This window comes from Aquarana catesbeiana, linkage group LG08, assembly GCF_042186555.1.
Source record: "Aquarana catesbeiana isolate 2022-GZ linkage group LG08, ASM4218655v1, whole genome shotgun sequence".
NCBI lineage: Eukaryota > Metazoa > Chordata > Amphibia > Anura > Ranidae > Aquarana > Aquarana catesbeiana.
The window spans coordinates 136583854-136599332 of record NC_133331.1 but is presented as its reverse complement, the minus strand read 5'-3'; positions in this window follow the sequence as shown (position 1 = coordinate 136599332).

Below are 15479 nucleotides of genomic sequence, written 5' to 3'. Positions count from 1 at the left end.
GGCCATATCAACGCACCCAGGAAATAGCCGCATCAAACGATGTGTATGTAACTGCACATGCCAGCGGATCAATGCCATCATTAGAAAAAAAACGGTGATAAAAAGAACTAATACACTTTGCATTCAAATATAATTGAAACAGACTAAAGGCAGAAATAGCCCCGTCTTAATAGATCTAAAGACAATTGCTAACACCAACAATGATGGGTGTGTTCCTCTGAATTCATGTAACATATGACAAAAAACAGGAGAAAAAGTGAATTCTTCAATGAGGGACGTGAGATGGTCAGATCATGTAAATACTGTTTATTGAAAAAATTCACTTTAAGCACCAATCCAAAAAAGATATACTGTAAAAACAGGTACCATCACCAATTTAAAAATGACAACTTAGTCATACACAGACGCAGATGGCCACCTAACACAGCCAACCAATCACACCACGCAAGTAGACTCATGCATAATAATTAAATGAAGATAGTTGAAAATGAAATTATATATACTGATTAGCTGGAATCCTTAAATTCCAAGGAAAAGCAGCAGCAAGTAGCATTGAGTGTTCCCTGGATGATGGGTGTTGTGGTAACAGACGTAGTAGGCCCAACAAGGATCTCTGGGGAACGGGGAACCCAGAGCAAAACACTGGGAAGGAAGAGGGGAGGGGGAGGGAGAAAGAAAGGCCAGTGAAGTGGGAGCCAGGGACAGAGGGACCAGGGGCTGACTCAGCAGCAGCTAGGTAGCATTTCAGGAATACACAGCTGTGTAATGAAAGTCTCTCTGGGTCAGTAATAGCTCACAGCACTAGAGGCCAAGATGTGGAGGAACGGAAGATGAGAGTGCAGGGTGCAGGGGAGTGGTGTTGGTGAGTCCTGAAATGAGCTAAATGGCTCGCTGGGTGGACCGGGTATCCTGTGGTGGAAACCAGGTGATCATAGGAAGTAACTGTCCCAAACTTGGAATAAAGACAGGTAAGATCTCACCCGGTGCTGGCTGCAATCCACGTCAGGAGCAGGGAATGAAGCTCTCACCATCTCCCACTTGTCAGATGCTTGGTTGCATGAGGTTCCGTCCTCTGGAGGGTCATCCACGGTACACATCCATTGGCGATGTTATGGGGATGAAATTAGGGAAGGGTAGTCCCGGGAGAATACAGCGGGCAAAGCCGAGTCTCCTCGCACCGTCAGTTCCCCTCATTCCGTTTCCGCGGACTGATTCAAGCGGCCACAATGATCCTGGGACAATGGTGTCAGGGCTGGTAGGCGGGTCTGCTAGTCTGCAAGAGCGCTATGAGCAACATGATGGCGTCATGCTGACGCGTTTCATCCGTGACTCGGATTTCATCAGAGCATGCGCAGTAACAGAATTCATCGTCTTATAAAGCATCAAGGCGGAACCACGTAAGGGCTTAAACGTCTTGTTGTCAAGGCTACCGCATTAATCACTGACAGCCACACACGTAAACAGGAAATTAAAAGCACACAAATAGAGGGGCGGGTCCGTGAGTACGTACAACCAGGGGAAAGGTTAAATAAGACAGTGACAACGGATATAAAGACCCAAATGGGAGAAAAAGTGAAAAAGAAGAAATTGAAATTAGGGCAAGAACAAAACAAAAGCAAAAGGGAAGAAATGGGGAAGAAAATAATAAAGATTATTAAAAATTATAAATAAGGCAAAATAAGGTACCGAAGAAGAAATGGTGTAAATCATTAACAGAAGCTCCCTTAGGATAAGAAAGGTGATGGATCATCCTAAATTTGCCAGGCTTTTTTTTCGGGACCACCCCCAATGGCGAGACTACCAAACCCGAAAACGGCGGAGATGAGAAAAGGCCACTCATGCGCCCCAGAGCCACCTCTTTAAACAGTTTCTCTGAAACCACTTCCGGGTGAAGCACCGCCGAATGTAAATTCTTTGCCACTGGGGGAACCGCATTCAAACTACATGGAATATGAAAACCCACCCTAAAACCCACTTCCAGGAGCTGAGCAGCCTCACGATCAGGGTACCTATTTAGAAAAGGAACCATCCTTTCCACCCTCACCGGAGTCGCCCCTCTTTCCAGAGGAGTCCCCCCTGATTCCTTTACCCTGCTTAAGACAGCGTGAGAGGGCATGACTGCCTCCACATCCTGAGCATTCGTGCTTGAAACGACAGGAGTTGCCGAAACGGCAAGACCCGTTGTTAAATTGCCAACACAACCCTTTTTTTATAGTGGCCGGCGCACCAGTGGTGGAAGTCCCGCCAGCCCCTCCTGGAAAAAACGAAGTACCCGCCCTGGCAGAAGTCATTAACTTCATCCATAAGCCGATATCCTTATGATCCCAACGAATAGATGACCTGATAGCTTTTCTCTGGTGGAATTGCTCGTCATAACGAAGCCATGCTGTACCTCCATACACCCTATATGCCTCACCAATCGCATCCAAATAGCAAAAAAGAGCCGAACAATTATCCGCCGCCTTTTCTCCAATTACACTGGCCAAAATGACAAACGCCTGTAACCAATTGGCAAATGTACGTGGGATAAGCCGATACCTTTGTCGCTCCTCCTCTTCCTTTTTGCTTTCGTCTGGTTTAATGCGATCCAAATTGAACTTTTCTAAGGGGAGAAGGGAAAATATTTCCACATACTCCCCTCTCCTGTTTAAGATGAGCACCGAGCGGTCCCTCATAGCAAACGTAGACTTCACATTTTGCTGAATCCGCCAACATCACTTGATCCGCCGTATTGTCCGTTTCCTTCTCCTTCCCTGTCGCAGTCGCTGAATCCGTCTTATCCCCTGTCTTCTCATTCCCAGCCGCCGCTGTTAGGCCAAGCTCGGCACTCTCTGTCTGCGTGCCAGTTCCCGACCCAAACTGCACAACTGGCGTGAGGGATGCTCTCTGTGCCACCGTCCCTTGCGCTGCCATTCCCTGCCCCCCGGCGGGTCCTACGCCGTCACCGGAGCCCCGTCCCTGACCGAACTTTCCAATCTGCCCAGCAAGCCCCGCAAGCAAGACAACAACTCATTACCCCTCCCCCAGAAAGCCTCGGCTCCCCTGACCCCTGAGACCCTTGACCCATAACCCCCGACACCTCCCTGACAGAATAAAAAAAGGAAGACAATACATTAGAAGTGTACTCACCAGGCCAAGGGGCCTCGCTCACCAAGGGGCCCCACAGCCGCAGATCCAGAATCCCTGGATGCAGCATGGCTCTCCTCCTCCAGCTCTCCATCTTCCATGCTGCTCACTTCTCCTTCTGAGCACCGATCTTCTGTTCTGCAGTCCCTCCCGGCATTGGTATGATTCCGACCGTCCACCGCAGCGGGCAAATCCTGCTGATTGCTCCGAGGCATCCCCCGAGCCACGCTGGAGCTCTGCCTCCTGCTCGCCTCACCGCGCTCCTTGCCATCTTCTCTTCCGGGCCCTGGCCGGGACCCGGAGGTAAGCGGTGACATCCTGGCACCCAGGGCAGACGTGCCCGACTTCCCCCGCCATATGTCTCTTCCTCGGGACAAGCCGTTGGCCGCGCCAGGTGACAGGCCGACGCCCGCAGCTGTTGCTCTCCCATTCTGGGCCATACTACTGGCCGGAACATCGCCAGTAGTTGCAGCCGCACGCTCCGGTATCCTGACGATGGAGGAGGCGGCAGTTGCCTTGCGACGGTGAGTGTCACCTCCCCTTGGGCGCAGAAGCTGGCGGACGCTTGGCAAGGGGGCCTGGAAGGTCCACTTGTGGGCTCCCTAGTCGGCGCTGAGCCCTGGTGGCCCGATCTGGGCTAAAACGCTCCGGGGGCCGAGACCTCCGAGCGCGTGGTGCTGAATGCCCCGCTGGCGGGGGGCTCTGTTGGAACCCCTGTAAAGAGGCTGTAACCTGGCTCTGGACCCAGTCTGTGCCATGGATAGCAGCCACAGCCCTAAGGTGAGCCATCAGATGTTCCAGCTCACTCATTTTCCTATACTTTTTCTCCGATCGCAGGAAGAAATTCAGCAAGATGCTATTCTAATGGTGTCACAACAGCAAGTGTCCAGGGACCTTCCCCCCCCAAGCAACTGGCTACTGACCCCACCCTACCACACCCTACTCTAAGCCAATAAGGTAACTGCCTAATTTTTATATCTAACTAAAATATGTTAACCCCTTAATGACCGGTTCTTCTTCTCACCCTGTCATGTATACACTACGCCTATTCCGTTCCTCCACTGCTCCATGTATGTCTTTTTCCTCTCACTACACATTTGTGGGCCTCCCATTGAGTTGATTTGGAAGTATCAGGGGTGTTATTCTCTTTGAAGTATTCAATAAGGCATTTATGAATCTGTTTCTCGCATTTTGTCTGTTAGGATGTTCGGGTCTAAACTTAATATTTGTGTGTGGGTGAGCTTGTCGGGAAAGGTGAGTGTGACTAAGATAGGGTGGTGGTCAGAAAGAGTCATAGATTCTATCGTTGCCGCTGGAAAATAAGATAGATCTTGTTGTGTTATAAACAGGTAATCGAGGTGAGAGTACCTGTTGTGTGGGGCTGAAAAAAGGTAAAGTCCTTCTCTTTTGGGTGGAGAGTGCACCAGGTGTCGTGAAGTAAATGTTTCTGAAGGCATACTCTGATTTGACGTATCGCCCAGTACTGAAGGTAAGAAGTACCTGAAGATGTGTCGAGAAGAGGGTCTAGAGGAACTTTGAAGTCCCCCTCTAGGATTGGGATCCTTTCTTGGAAGGTGGATAGGAGTTTTGATATGGTCAAATGTCTGTTAAAGCTATTTAAATGTCATTTCTTCACTGGCTGCTGATGCTCTTATATACCTGGATGATCCTACCTGTGCCGCTCTTCCTACAATTAAATTGACCACAGTAGCATGGTAGCTGATCCATGCTACCGTGGTAAGTTGACGTCTTCTGTCATTCCAGTAAAGATACAGGCGTGTTATGCTATTGCACAGCATGCCCGTATCTTCTGAAGTCAGTGCAAAGCCTTACCCATCCCTGGTCTCGGATGGGGAAGGGGGGGGTAGTGACACTTGCTGCCGGGTTTGATTGTGTTCCAATGGTACGGAAACACAGAAGCTCGGTGGCAAAGTCAATTCCAGCTATGACGTAAATTTCCAGAGACTGAAGACGCTTCCCAGCAGGTCCATGCATTGCTCTGCATCCGAGAACGATCACGTGACCTGCATTTTGGAAGCATGAGAAACTGAAAAGGCAGACAAAAAAAACCAAAGATCAATGCCTATTTAAGCTTGCTTTTGTCAGTTGACAGACAATTTTGTTGATATGAAGGGTTACAACTACTGGTGGTTTGAACATTTTTACTTGCTAAATTAAAAAAAAAAAAAACTTTATTTTATAGGGCATATGGCAAATCTTAGATGAAAAGTTGCGCATTATAGCTTAACTAAAAAAGAGGGGGCTTTAAATGAGGCACCCATATGTAAATGTGCGCCTCCATCCCTATTCATTGAAATAAAAAAAGGAGGTTGGGACTTTAAATGAGACAAGTATGGTCAGACTAAATTAAAAAGTAATGACATGTTTCTAGGCATAAACAATATAAAATACAACATAAAGTACATAAACTGAATATAAATCATTTCTTCATATACAGTACAAAACACATTGGGATTCAACAGGTACATAGGAATAATAAAGTATGCAAACAATTGGCCATATGTGAGCCATAATATAACATATCACAAGGTCTCAAATGTAAGGAACCTTGTACATGACGTGATCAAATCGCATTACCCCCCACTTTTTCAATGTATGAATAGGGATGGAGGCAAGTTAGTAATAGACTATTTAGCCTACAACACTATATATGCAGTCAAACCTATATACTCTGGATATTGGGGGATCTGGGGCTGCCGTCCTCATGCACATCAGCGTCACGCATGATGCCCCCTACGTAACCACGTTATGCGGCGTCACTGTGTTGGCGTAATTTCTCCATCTGGGTGTATTGATATGTGGAGGGTGCTTTGGCGCCAATTACCTGACGGCGGACGCCTCCCGCTACTTATTTTGCCAGTGTGGCACTAGGATAGGCCTCAGGACCAGTCGGCTACCCACCTACACACCTCCACACGGAACCAGACAGGGACTTTATATTAACCGCCGAGAGCCCAGGAGAAGCGCTGCATAGGTGGGGTAAGTGCACCAGACTCGCCGGCTGACGGGGGGGTTATACTGTCTGCCCCCCCCAAGGAAAATTCCGGCCGCCACTGTCTATCGCACTAGTTCTATTTTCCATCTACACTAGGTGACACTAGTATTTCTATAGTCCTTATAAGCACGGGCTATACAGTACTTCATCACTTGTTTCAGCAACAATGGATTTGTCACATTTATACACATTAATTCATTTTATAGATTCTTTCTGGGAGTCGACATGCAGCCTGGCGACCTTTATTCTACTGGAGTTAGCTGTGTTCACCTGATGCTCCCATGGACCTCTGTGACCTCAGCTCCCGGGATAGACATCTTTGGCGACCCCTTTGCTTTACCGCAGGGATCTCAAACTGGCAGCCCTCCAGCTGTTGCAAAACTACAAGTCGCATCATGTCTCTGCCTGTGGTGGGAGTCATGCTTGCAACTGTTATGCCCTGTACACACGGTCGGACATTGATCGGACATTCCGACAACAAAATCCATGAATTTTCTCTGACGGATGTTGGCTCAAACTTGTCTTGCATACACACGGTCGCACAAAGTTGTTGGAAAATCAGATTGTTCTGAACACGGTGACGTAAAACACGTACGTCGGGACTATAAACGGGGCAGTAACCAATAGCTTTCATCTCTTAATTTATTCTGAGCATGCATGGCACTTTGTGAGTTGGATTTGTGTACACACGATAGGAATTTAACCGATCGGATTTTGTTGTCGGAAAATTTTATAGCCTGCTCTCAAACTTTGTGTGTCGGAAATTCCAACGAAAAAAGTCCAATGGAGTCCACACACGATCGGAATTTCTGTCAACACAATCCGATTGCACTTTTTCCATCCTAAAATCCGAGCATGTCTACAGGGCATTAGCTTTGCAATACCTCATGGGACTAGTAGTTTTGCAACAGCTGGAGGGCCGCCAGTTTGAGACCCCTGCTTTACTGTATCGCATAGGTTGAACTTGACATCACATGCAAGTCACTGCTGGTTGGAAAATTATTTTCCTCCCGATTTTATTTCTTTTCTATCATTTGGTTTTTACCTAGATTACAACAATGCCCATATGCGTTCTTTTCAGATCTGCTCAGCATCCGCTCCTGATGAGTGGAATATATCCACAAAATGCGTCAAGCTCTATAGGATGCAGTTTTGATCCCCTACAGGGTTTCAACAATATATGTACAAGTTTTAACTCTAATATGCGATTTGATCATGTCATGTATAAGGTTCACTACATTTCAGACCTCGTGATATGTTATATTATGGCTTACATATGGCCAATTGCTTGTGTACTTTATTATTCCTATGTATCTGTTGACTCCCAATGTGTTTCGTATATGAAGCATTGATTTATATTCAGTTTATGTACTTTATGTTGCGTTTTATATTGGTTATGCCAATAAACATGTCATTACTTTTTTATTTAGTCTGACCATACTTGCCTCATTTAAAGTCCAAACCTCCTCTTTGTATAGCTTAACTAATACCTTTTAAAAGTTATCATTAAATTGGAAAAAAAAAAAAAAGCTTTTTTTTTCTCATTTTACTTTTAAACGTGAAGTATGGCCAAAGCTTTTTAGCCATACTCCTCTTCTGGGTGACTTAAACTTGTTCTCTTCTGTGACCCAGAATCAGCTGACAGCAGGCTGACATCACAGAGGCTGTCGAGGCTCTGGTAGAATCCTGACAATAATGGGAGCCTCAGCCAGCTGTTTCCACCCCCTCCCCAGCCTGGTGCACCAGTGAGCATTGGAGGTGCAGAGCAGAGATTGGTGACTGACAGTCACTGCTCTCTGCTCAGAGCGGACCAAGAACTGAGTCAAATATGATTAAGACCCCTTTCACACTGGCAGAGTTTTCTAGCAGGTCCACTCGCTCAGCAGGGAATCTCTCTGCTGATCCCTGCTGAGGAGGTGGATGACAAGCCAGTGTCCTCTAAGCTAATGCAGAGTGGACAGGGAAACATTCTGCTGTCCTCTATGGTGCTGTCAGATGGAAAAGGACCGCCTGTCCATTTCCATCCAATGGTCATCCAATCCGATCTGCTGGGCAGATGAGTAACAGATCCCTATCCATCAGTTTTTAGCGGACAGGATTGGATCGGATGTCGGCAGGTGTCTGCGGACACATGCCAGGTAGCATCCGCTGCTCCATAGAGAGCAATATATTGTCTAATCGGGTCCACCTGAAAAACTGACAGGTGGACCCGATTGGTCCGTCAGTGTGAAAGAGGCCCAAAGTAGGGAACACACTGTAAGAAAATCGGGTAAACGATCATCCGATTTTCCCTTGTTGTTTCACAGAAAATCGGAACCAATGAAAGAAAATTTGAACAAAAATTCTCATATGACAAAGCCTTTATTTAGTTGTTTATTGTTTCTGATCATGCACAGGCTCTCTTTTCTGAATTTTCTTGTACGAAAATCGTACAAAAATGGTACACATTAAACGAAAATCATTCATTGTGTTCCCGTACAACAAAAGTTTTGGAGATTGTCCCTTCTGGAATTTTCGTATGAAAAGTTGGAATCGGCTGTCGAAAGTTGTGTACACACTAAACAAAATCATACGAAAATGTTCACCCGATTTTCTTATAGTGTGTACAAGCCTTTAGAAACAAGAATTTGTTACACTGTAACTGCTTGCACATTAACAATAAATATGGTCAAGAGGCATATTTGCGAATAGAGATACTGTATTATTTCTATCCTTCCCATGGGTATAAGCTGTATTTAGTGTATTCCATGAATGTGCTCTCTGATTTACAGCACAAGGTAGAAAAAAAAAACATCTCATCGGTCACTACTAGCCAAACTAGTTATTTCAGGCACTTTGATAAATGAGAATCATCTCGATTTACTTAAATCTGAAGTAAGGATCAGGGCTTGAATCACCTAAATATGAGGGGATCGTTCACTTTACAGATATGCAACCATTGTTCCAGGATGGTATATTGCATTGAATTTTACAGAAAATTACAGAGCTGCAGATTTAAAAGAAATGGCGCATGTACACAGAGCGTAAGAAAAAATGAACTGTAATGCCACTACCAATGCCAGGAAAAAGCAGCTGTAAAAATGTGCTTTTAGCAGCTTTTTGTATTGGCGTTAATGCACGTTTAGACGCGTTCGTTTTTAGCGGCGTTTCTCTGCCTCTCTTCAAAATCAATGGTTCCTTATAGAAATCACAGCAGTGTGGTGTGACTTGTGTGCTGAGGATCTTGAAGGGAAACCCCCCCGCCAAAATGAAAAAAAAAAAATTGGGGTGGTACCAGACCCTTAGGTCTGGTATGGATTTTAAGGGGAACCGCCACGCCAAAAAAAAATGGCGTGGGTCCCCCTCAAATTCCATACCAGACCTTAAGACCCCATGCACACTATTCGATTTTCTGCAGATTTTTGTTTTCAGATTTACCAAAACCATGTAGTGCAAGGGTCTGCCTGATTACATACAAATTGAAACTCTTATGCCACGTACACACGATCGGAAATTCTGCCAGCAAAATTCAGATGAGAAAATGCGGACGTGAGTATGTTTCATCGGTCTTTTGCTGGCGGAATTCCAGCCAGTAAAAAATTGGGAGCGTGTTCTCCATTTTTCGGTCGGGAAAAGTTCCTATCCGAAAATGTGATTGTCTGTACAAATTCTGACGCGCCATATTCCTATGCATACTCGGAAACAATTTGAAGCATGCTCCCAACCATTGAACTTCATTTTCTCGTAGTGTTGTACGTCACCGCGTTCTTGACGGTCGAGAGTTCAGAGAACTTTTCTGTGACCGTGTGTATGCAAGGCAAGCTTTTTCCGACGGAAAATCCGCTCGTGTGAACGGGGCATAAAGGTTTGACCTCATATTATATGGTTTTGTTAAATCTGAAGACAAAAATCTGCAGAAAATCTAATAGTAATCTAAAATCTAATCATGGGGCCTTATCCGATCATGCAGCCTGGCAGGTCAGGAAACGGGGGGACGAGCAAGCGCCTCCCCAGAGCATACCAGGCCACGTGCCCTCAACATGAGGGGGTGGGTGCTTTGGGGCAGCCCCCCATCCCAAGACACATTGTGCTGCGTGCTCGGATAAGGGTCTGGTATGGATTTTGAGGGGATCCTACGCCATTTTTTTGGGCATGGGGGTTCCCTTTAAAATCCATACAATCCCGAAGGGTCTGGTATTGCCCTGAGGGGAACCCCACACCAACTTTTTTTCATTTTGGCAGGGGTTGCCCTTCAAGATCCTCAGCACACAAGTTGAACCGCAAGTCGGATCATCATGATCCGACTTCTGCTGCGACTTCTATTCAAATCAATGGGCTCTCATAAGAAACCATTGAATTTGACCTAAAAAAAAAAGAAACGTTTGACGTTTGGCAGCTTTTAGCAGTGTCGGACGTTTTTACTGCTCCTGGAAGCACAGGCTGACGTTTTTTTCTACTGCCCCTAAACACTTATGCCTCCAAACGCCTCTAACAGTTTATGTGTGCATGGACACATAGGCTAACACTGAGGGGTGTTTAGAAGCAGTTAAAAAAAAAAACGTCAGACGCCCTTAACAGCAGCTGTAAAAACGTCCCGTGTGCATGAGCCCTAAAGGTCGTTTTTAATAACATTAAATTATAAAATGGCTGGCGTAGCAATTATGCAGTATATGCAATATTTTTTTTTTTTTGCTTGCATTATTTTTCTTTCACAAAAGTGGAGATACCTGTTAACTTCCTCCAAACGCATCTTGACTGTTGAAATACATATACTTAAACAATTTTGCTTACCGAGTGATTTGTAATTGTGTTCATCTGGTTAAATAATCCAGGATATTCCTGCCAGGCAACTTAGGTTGGGTCCCCAACCTCCCCCTATCCTGTTCCTAAAGTATGAAGGAGAAGTAAAGCACTGTTTAAGTAATTACTCTGCTCTATCCTCTTATAATTTTATCCAAACTACTGACTAACAGCATTGCACAAAGTTACATAAGCCTGACTTTGTCAGCCTGCTTTCCCAGAATGCTGCTGTAAAAAGAGAGGGGAGATTGGGGGATGGGGGGTTTAAGGCAGTTGGAGGCTGGATATCAGGATAGATTTGAATATTTATGCTAATATACATCTAATGATTTTTAATGATCATATAACTGCATTCAATTATTATTTTTTAGAACTAGCCAGAGCTAAGCTTGAAATTCATTCTTTAGTAAATCGACCACTGAATGGAAACTGAAGGGAGAGAAAGTGTAAATTAACATGGGGCCGTTACTCTATTTAAAAAAGTGCACAATAAAATAGTTAGCTGCCTCTTGAGAAAGGAAACAACTATGGCAGTGTCCCTTTACAATCTATCATGGCTCATTTCAGCCAAGACACAGTTCACTTGCGCACTGTGTGGGTAGCAAATGAGTTATAACAAGCAATTTGAGTTAATGAAAATCTGTAGTTTTCAGATAATCATAGGAAAGCTGTATATCTAGATACAGCCTATAATAGCAGTTCAACATCTCTGCCTTTCAAATTCCATTTATTATTCTTCTTCCCAGTGGTGTAGCAACGGGGGTAGCAATTGTAACAACTGCTACTTGGGCGTATGGCTTTATATGGCTTAGCTCTGACACTTTTTCAACAATGCTTGTTTCTTTGTCCCTTATTGCAACAGTGGATGCTTCATTATAGTGTGCTTATCACTGCGAAGAGGCTTTCATGCCTACAAGTTTGTTTTGTGGGTCAGATAGCTGTGACTAATAAAACGAAACCATCATGGGTCTCTGGTTTACCTTTTACATAAGGACGCAGAAGTGTAGAGAGATACCAGGCTACTCTTTCATAATATCATATAGGGTGCTTTCACATTTCTTATTGGATTCTAAAGCAGCCTTTGATGCGCATTATTGAGCACTTTGTCCGTGTTGTGCGGGTGTTCAAGTCACCTCAGATGATGCTCCTGAAATGCGCTTTTTTAAAATTTTTACATGGCTAAAATGAGAAATGATCACTTTTTACATTTTGCAGATGCACCTTTAATGCACTGTAAATGTCATAGGCATGTTTACAATGCGTTAACAACACACTTAGGCCTCATGTACACTGCTGCTGCTAAACGGACACTTAGGAGCAGTTGGGCATTTTTTTCACGTTTTAAATGTGGGTTACTATCTACATAGTTACATAGTAGGTGAGGTTAAAAAAAAAAGACACAATTCCATCAAGTCCAACCTATGTGTGTGGTTATATGTCAGTATTACATTGTATATCCCTGTATGTTGTTGTCGTTCAGGTGCTCATCTAATAGTTTCTTGAAACTATCGATGCTCCCTGCTAAGACCACCGCCTGTGGAAGGGAATTCCACATCCTTGCCGCTCTTACAGTAAATAACCCTCTACATAGTTTAAGGTTAAACCTCTTTTCTTCTAATTTTAATGAGTGGCCACGAGTCTTGTTAAGCTCCCTTTTTTATCCCTATTGTGGGGTCACCAGTATGGTATTTGTAAATTGAAATCATATCCCCTCTCAAGCGTCTCTTCCCCAGAGAGAATAAGTTCAGTGCTCGCAACCTTTCCTCATAACTAATAATCTCCAGACCCTTTATTAGCTTTGTTGCCCTTCTTTGTACTCTCTCCATTTCCAGTACATCCTTCCTGTGGACTGGTCCCCAGAACTGGATGGCATACTCTTGGTGCGGCTGGACCAGAGTCTTGTAGAGTGGGAGAATTATCATTTTATCTCTGGAATTAATCCCTTTTTAATGCATGCCAATATTCTGTTTGCTTTGTTAGCAGCAGCTTGGCATTGCATGCCATTGCTGAGCCTATCATCTACTAGGACCCCCAGGTCCTTTTCCATCCTAGATTCCCCCAGAGGTTCTCCCCCCAGTGTATAAATTGCTTTCATTTTTTGCCACTCAAATGCATTATTTTACATTTTTTTACATTGAACCTCATTTGCCATGTAGTTGCCCACCCCATTAATTTGTTCAGATCTTTTTGCAAGGTTTCCACATCCCGCGGAGAAGTTATTGCCCTGCTTAGCTTAGTATTGTCCGCAGAGATTGAACTGTTTACCCCGTCCTCCAGGTCATTTATGAACAACTTAAACAGGATTGGTCCCAGCACAGAATCATGGGGGACCCCACTACCCACCCCTGACCATTCCGAGTACTCCCCATTTATCAGCACCCTCTGAACTCGCCCTGTAGCCAGTTTTCAATCCATGTACTCACCCTATGGTCCATGCCAATGGACCTTATTTTGTACAGTAAACGTTTATGGGGAACTGTGTCAAATGCTTGTGCAAAATCCAGAAACACCACGTCTACGGGCCTTCCTTTATCTAGATGGCAACTCACTTCCTCATAGAAGGTTAATAGATTGGTTTGGCAAGAATGATTCTTCATGAATCCATGCTGATTACTGCTAATGATACCATTCTCATTACTAAAATCTTGTATATAGTCCCTTATCATCCCTTCAAGAATTTACATACTATAGATGTTAGGATAACTGGTCTGTAATTCCCAGTGATGTATTTTGGGCCCTTTTTAAATATTGGTGCTACATTGGCTTTTCTCCAATCAGCTGGTACCATTCCAGTCAGGAGACTGTCAGTAAAAATTAGGAACAATGGTCTGGCAATTACTTGACTGAGTCACTTTTGTTGCAAGCTGTTTTGACATTAATGGCTGTGTGTTGAGTTATTTTGAGGGGACAGCAAATTTACACTGTTATACAAGCTGTACACTCACTACTTTACATTGTAGCAAAGTGTCATTTCTTCAGTGTTGTCACATGAAAATATATAATAAAATATTTACAAAAATGTGAGGGGTGTATTCACTTTTGTGAGATACTTTATATATTGTAAAGATCAGGTGATTAGACTCAAGTGGTGCATGTCTTTTTAAGAAGTTGGGCAAATCCAGAACTGCATTTTTAAGGGCACGGCAGCGCACTTTTTTTTAAAGAAACGGAAAAACTCACGAAAGATGATTCAATTTTCCACTCAGGGGTTCCATCATTACTGTAACTTGCACAATGCTTCAGCCTCCTGGCTTACTCACTTGCCACACGGCTGTTTCAGGCCTTCAGGCTTAGGTATACACACAGACCTATGCTACCTTTTGACCAAGCAAATACTTCCTAAACTCAATGTTCGAGTGCATATAGTGCATATGATTCCTAAATGTGTTTCCTTCTTGGGTTTTTGCTGCAGGTGTCGCCTTCCTCCTGACCGGCCGTGTGGTCCGGGCATCCATATGGGGGGCATCTTGTGGTGTGACCTCTCGTAAGCCACATCTTTGGGGTTTTGCCCTGGTATTGGAGGCTGCGCCGGTGGAGGTGCCATAGGACCCCTGGGGGAAAAGTGAGCAGGCAATTTTTGATTTTAAGGGGACCCCTTTATAGGAAGCTTCTCGTCTTAGGACACGCACCATTGGGTAATTATGTCATATAGAATATGGTATACCTTTTCTGGAATACATGTAATCAAATCCTGATATATGTACTTTTGTTGTATATTTCTAGCAGATTGACCTCTGAAGAAGACCTGGAATATATAGGTCGAAACGCGTCAGTTCCATTTTTGTGCTACTGTTAACATACATACAATATTGTTATGAAAACTGGCTGTTGGCTGTCACAAGACTTGTAAAACACTCTATATTGGAGCTCATTTTTTAACCGCTGTGTTGAAGCAACTTTTGCATAATAAAATATAAATCTTTTTTACAAACATTGGTTTAATATTTTAATTTTGCTGCCCAAAAACCCCGTCTGGGGAAACCTTCTTTCCTTTTTTGCTTTGATCAATAGGGGTGAGCAGCATTCTTTCTCCCTCCCCTTCCTGTGCCCCTCTTTTTCTTTTCAGGCCTCATGCCTAGGCCTTAGGTCTGCTCCTCAGACCAACACAAAGGTTATCCTTCAGTCAAGATTTCTCATAGCTTGCTTGGGATCAGCTCCTCACTGCTCAGTCACGGACTACATCTGCCACCTGCAGACATGCACGCTCTGGCTACCCCATGCAGCCTCTGACTCCTAGAGAGGATGGGAGTCCTCCTGACTCCCATGCACAGACCTCCTGTCTGTTGGGTGGAGTCCTGAGCTCTAACCCCAGGTCTATTATGTGCCCAACCCACACTTGTGCAATCAACATGCCTGCCTCTCCAAAAATCAGGCGAAAATTGCTAAGATAAACAGTGGCACGGGCTGGCCTCTCTACAATATATACTGTGTGTATACACATATATATATATCTGCACTATAGTTGAGGAAAGCAGCACCCGGTCTGTATCCAGTGCAAGGCAATCTAGTCTTCCCACCGACCAAATATAAAAATAGTCCAATGGATTGCTGCATTTAA